Here is a 5704-nt window from a genome sequence, read left to right on the forward strand (position 1 = left end):
TTTGTGTGGACCTAATTCTTCATCTCATTTGGATAAATAATTATGAGCATAATAACTGGATCTTATGTTAGGCTATGTTTAGCATTGTAAGAAACTGCCAGACTGAATTGGAGTGCCTGGGTGGCTTAGTTGGCTAAGCATCCAACTCTTGATTTCAGTTCAGGTCATGATCCCAAGGTTCTGGGATTGAGCCCATGTCAGGCTCTCTGCTCAGTGGGGAGCCTGCTTCTCCTCTGTTCTATCCCCTTGCTTGTGCTCTCACTCTTGCTCTCGCACTATCTCTCTCGCTTGCTCTGTCTGAAATAAATAAATAATAAAATCTTAAAAAAAAAAAAAAAAAGAAAGAAACTGCCAGACTGAATTGCAAAGAGGCTATTTCATTCTGCATTCCCACCAGCAATGAATGAGAGGTCCCATTGCTCCATATTCTTTCCAGTATTTGGTCAGTGTTTCAGATTTTAGCCATTCTGGCAGAGATGTAGTGGTAGCTCTTTGTTGACATCCATCTAGTTTTACGAGGCAGACTCTTCAGCCCTCTTTAATACCTTTCTCTTCCTTAGCTTCTATCATGTATTTTTCTGCAGATGTTCCTTTTACATATCTTTCCATTTATCTACTCTCCATCTTAATAGCTGCTACCTAGTCCAATCTGTCATTACTTCTAAATCACCTCAAGGCTCTCTTGACTCCTAAATGATGCAATCACAGCAATCTTTTCAAAAGGCAAATCTAATCGTGGAACATCATCCCCAGAACTTCCTGAAAACTTCCCAATAGATTTGCGTTGTGCTTAAAATCAAAGTTTTGTTTTGTTTTGTTTTTGTTTTTGTTTTTTTAATCATAACCTACAATGTTCTCTATGGCTGTCCTCTACTTACTACTTCAGTTTCATCTGGAACCATGCCCCTAACACCATCTGCACTAACCCCACTAGTCCTATTGGGAGCCTTGAAAGCTTTGTCTATGACATTCTATTCTGCTAATTATGATCTTCATCCCCACCACACTTTATTTTCTCTAACTCCCTTTGCCTGGTTTATTCTTACTCATCTTTCCACTATCAGGACAACTGTCACATCTTAGGGAAAGTTCCCCTGAGCTTACAAAAGAGGTGAGTTCTCCTTTTATCCTTGCATAATATCATACATCTTATGTGAAAGTTGTAACATTACATTTGTTTTTATGTATTGGATTGATGTCTGTCTCTCACACTAGATTCTAAATTTGAGGAGGGGTTTGCATGCCTGCTTGCTTGTTTATTTATTCACTTATTTTTAATTAGTACATCCTCAGCAACGGACACACTGTGTGGCACCAGGTAGATGCCTCATAAAAATGTGTTAAATAAATACTTTTCCTAGATGATAATGAGATTTATTTGTCAGAAAGTGAAATTTAGGGACCTGTGAACTATATAGTCAGAGAACTCTAACTGGCAATTAGGTATAAGGCAAAGGAAAAAGAGACAAGGAAAAGAAAACTATCATTTTCAATGAGCAACACTCTCTTCTCACACTTAAGGAATATTTCAGGGGGCGTAATAGCTACTTTAAGGGAAATTTTGGATATCTAAAAATTATGGCAGTGTTTTTTTTTTAATATCTTTATTAGGGATCCCCGGGTGGTGCAGCGGTTTGGCGCCTGCCTTTGGCCCGGGGCGTGATCCTGGAGACCCTGGATCGACTCCCACGTCGGGCTCTCCGTGCATGGAGCCTGCTTCTCCCTCTGCCTGTGTCTCTGCCTCTCTCTCTCTCTCTCTCTCTGTGTGACTATCATGAATAAATAAAAATTTATTTAAAAAAATATCTTTATTAAAAAAAATCAAACTGCTGCTCTTATTTCTCTTATTTCCCCTATACATCCAGGAGGTTTTTTTTTTTTTTTTCAGTTTTTCTATTTAGATGAAATACCAAGTCTGTGGTTTTTAATCAGCCTGTCCATGTGCAATGCTCCCTTAATCATGATGCCTCTCTACTTGTATTATCCCCAAGATAAAGAACACAAGTGTATGTATGCTATGGCCCAACAGGTTACAAGGACATAATAGAAAACAGCCTGTTGTCATCCTTTCAACTCCATTCCCAGATGTCCCTTCCACATAGTAAGTATATTTGCATGTGCAGAGAATTGGCTAAACCTCTGTCCGCATTGTGCCATTAGAGTATTTCTCACTCTAAATAAAGGACCTGCCATTTCTTCTGAGATCTGCAAAGTAGCCCATGTGGTCTCTGCACCTTGAGGAAGCTTGTGAATTATTAATTAAGGCAATGAAAAAGAAGTGTGCTTTGGGATGCTTCTCTTTTTTCAGGAGTTACCATAAAGCCTTTGCATGTGCATCTTTAAACTCTGATAGAGGTGGAGTTACAGTAAGGTCTTCTGTTCAGGCTGGCTAGCCTGAGGCTGTGCATTCACATTCAAAGCTTAATTCCCCACTGGAAATGGGTGGGGATAAACTGGAGTAAGGAGAACTATTGAGGAAGACTTTGGAGAGAAACTTTCTATTTTAGCAGAGGCTGGCATTCATTCATTCAGCTCTCTATTTGTCCATTCACTTCAAAATTTCTAAAATAATTTTGGGTGCCAAATATGTGCAAAACATGGAACTAGCCATGTGGACATAAACATGATTTCTTTAGCTTACAAATTATAAAGGACCTGTATGTGCAGTGAACTACGTACTGTGTGAGAAAGAAGTATAAATGATGAGTGTGAGCTGGGGTCAGGTAACATAGCACTCTACCCTTTGGCCCCCATCCTAATTATTTCTTCTTTTCTATTTTCCATGTGGCTAAGGATTTTCTAAATTTACGGAGAGGAGCTCCAGAGAAGGAAGTCTGGGCCTGCAGGGAAGGAGCTATCATGGGGAGACAACTCAGCAGCCAGGCCTCCAATCTTTCATTCCCCAACCTTTGACTGAGGTGATTTCATTTTACATATTGTGCTCCCTTGTCTGATTCCACTGGAAGGAATCAGCGACTAATATATTTGAAAATTATGATTCTAAAATAGACCATCTTTTCTAGTTAGATTGCTTACTGTGTTGTCTGCATCCCTCAAAAGTGCTCACATTGCAATAGTTTGCATGTGTTTGCTTATTATTTCTCTTTCTTTCTTCCCACTTGGACAGCTCTTTCCATTTTCTCTGTTTACCATGTATCTTCCCATGGGAGATCCCCCTTCCAAGGCCAGTTCCATGGAAGCTTTCTTAAAAACTCTTACCTGAGTCTGTAATTGTTTTCTTTTAATCATCAAAACATTGAGCATAAAGCTACGATCCCATTGTGTCCTTAGTAGATATGTGTTGGCTGAATGAGCATGTAAAAATGATAAACTAGAAAAGAAATCTGGATGTTATCTGAAGGACAACCCCTGTGAGTTTAGCTGTAGGACGTGTATCGACTTTCATTTTTTAATCTGACTTTTGAAAAGTTTGTACAATTTCATTTTTTACTTAGAAGAATAGAAAGAATGGGAGAGGGAGTAGAGGAAGCTAAACAGTTTTCTTCAATGGAAAGCAATTCTAATATCTAAGAGCTATGCTATATTCAGGACTGCTGAATATCTTTTTAGCTTTAAAGGACCTTAATTCCCTACCCGGGCCAGTTTGGCAAATACTGGAACTCTTCTTAGAATTTTATAATTTCTAAGGAAAGATTGCCTTTTGTTATAATCTAGTTTCTATTAGCAATAGTCGCGCCTCAGATAAACCTCGTTGGCTACGATACTGCCACTGCGTAAAGCTCATAATCTAGTTTCTTCTATTACAACAAGTCAGGAAAAGTTTACTATGCATCTACTTACTCTGAGGAGTAGGAGGGAAATGAAATTGAATGAGACTCACAATTTAGTGGAGAGAGCAGGGCAAAGAGAAGAAACACTGCAACCTACTTTAAGAATTAGAGTGGAAGTAGAAAGGGCAATAATAGAGGAGGGAGAGATAAGTTTTGTCTGAAAGGAATCCCTAGCAGATCTGATAGAGGAAGCATTACCTAAAGACTGTGCAGCAATTCAATAGGGGGAAATGAGGTCAGAGTATTGAGGGCTCCGGGGACATGATGGGAAAGGCAGAGTCAGGAAACTGTAGGAAATGTTTGTGATGTGGTGAATCACATGTGTGACCACAGCACCAGTTACAATGGGAGTGGCATATAAGAGGTATCATGGAAAGTCTGCCACGGCCAGTTCGTACAGGATATTTGATTTTGTTTTATATGCAATTGAGGGCCATTAAATGTTTTCAGATGGGGAATGACTGACATGATCAAGTTTGGGTTTGGAGCTAACTTTGGTGACAAGATAGAAGAGGATAGAGCACTCAGGAAACCATTGGAATGCTCTGACAAACCTAATGATGACAGGATCCAGGACAATGGCAAGGATACCAGATTGAAGAACTGAGGGTGAGAGATATCTCAAGAACCAATTGACAGGATTTGAATGAGACATGGAATGGGATGGGATGAAGAAAGAAAATACTTTAATACAAAAATAAAGTTATTGAAGATGTCTCCAAAGTTTTGAGCTTAACATACTGGGGGATGGTGATTTATTGAGATTCAGAATATAACAGATAGAGGAAATGTGGGGTAAAGAAGAATAACTAGTGGAGGAAGATGTTGTATTCTGTTGTTGTTGCTTGTTTTTAAAAAAGATTTTACTGGTTTATTCATGAGAGACACACACAGAGAGAGGCAGAGACATAGGCAGAGGCAGAAGCAGGGTCCATGCAGGGAGCCCCAGGCGGAACTTGATCCCGGGACTCCAGGATCACAACCTGAGCTGAAAGCAAATGCTCAACTGCTGAGCTACCCAGGCTTTCTGAAGATGTTGTATTTAGTGGTACAAATATTATATTTCAAATGCCTATAAGTTATCTATGAAACGATATCCCACAGGTGATTAAAGATGCATGGTCTGAATCAGGAGTAGGGAGCATATTTGGGAATCATTATTATAGTGGTAATTAAGATGTGGAGAGGGAAGATGCAAAGAGAGAACCTAGAACCCTTACAGATACCTAGAGAGAGTCTGGCTGAAGAAAAGTCTGGGTGACTAAGCCCAATCACAAAACTAGGAGGTCAAGAGAGAGAGTTATGAATAGCAGACAGATTAAGTAGATAAAGAATTTGAAGGCTTGAATTTGCAAATCAGGCATATACTAATGATCTAGAAAAATATTTTCCTTAGAAGAAATAGAGTGGAACTCAGATCTTATGAAGTTGAAGAGTTAATAAAAGAGGAGAAATGGGTTAGGAGCTTGAGGAGAAATAGGAAAGAGAAAAGAGGCTGGTTCTTGGAATAATGTTTTGAATGTGTTTTTAGGTAAAGGAGAAGGAATGAAAGAATCAGCACAGAAAATAAACTACATAGAAAATTAATAATAATCATGCTGTAGAAATAAGTTGATATAAGCAAATGAAAGAAGACCTGTGGCAAAAAACAGACCCAAAGATGAGAACGGTGGAAAACAGATAGGCTGATTTAACATCGGTGGGCATCAGAGAACTCTGCCAGAAAAGGATATTAGGCTCTTAAGTAGTTTTGATCACAGCAGTTTGGGTCACATATGGTGTGCACACACTTGGAGGGAAACCAACCAGCAACAGGGTTATCTTCAAGGCAGGACTAAGGAGGGGCTGAGCTTGGGAGCCTGGGCACCAACCACTCCCCATATTATGATGACATGATAATGACAGGAAGTGTG

General features: G+C 39.4%; 1 pseudogene; it reads right to left on the reverse strand.

Annotated features, from left to right (window-relative positions):
* Positions 1-3592: 3592 nt before the first annotated feature.
* Positions 3593-3742, reverse strand: LOC140602039 (U4 spliceosomal RNA; annotated as a pseudogene).
* Between the last annotated feature and the right edge of the window lie 1962 nt (positions 3743-5704).

This window comes from Canis lupus, chromosome 12, assembly GCF_048164855.1.
Source record: "Canis lupus baileyi chromosome 12, mCanLup2.hap1, whole genome shotgun sequence".
In the NCBI taxonomy this organism is placed as follows: domain Eukaryota; kingdom Metazoa; phylum Chordata; class Mammalia; order Carnivora; family Canidae; genus Canis; species Canis lupus.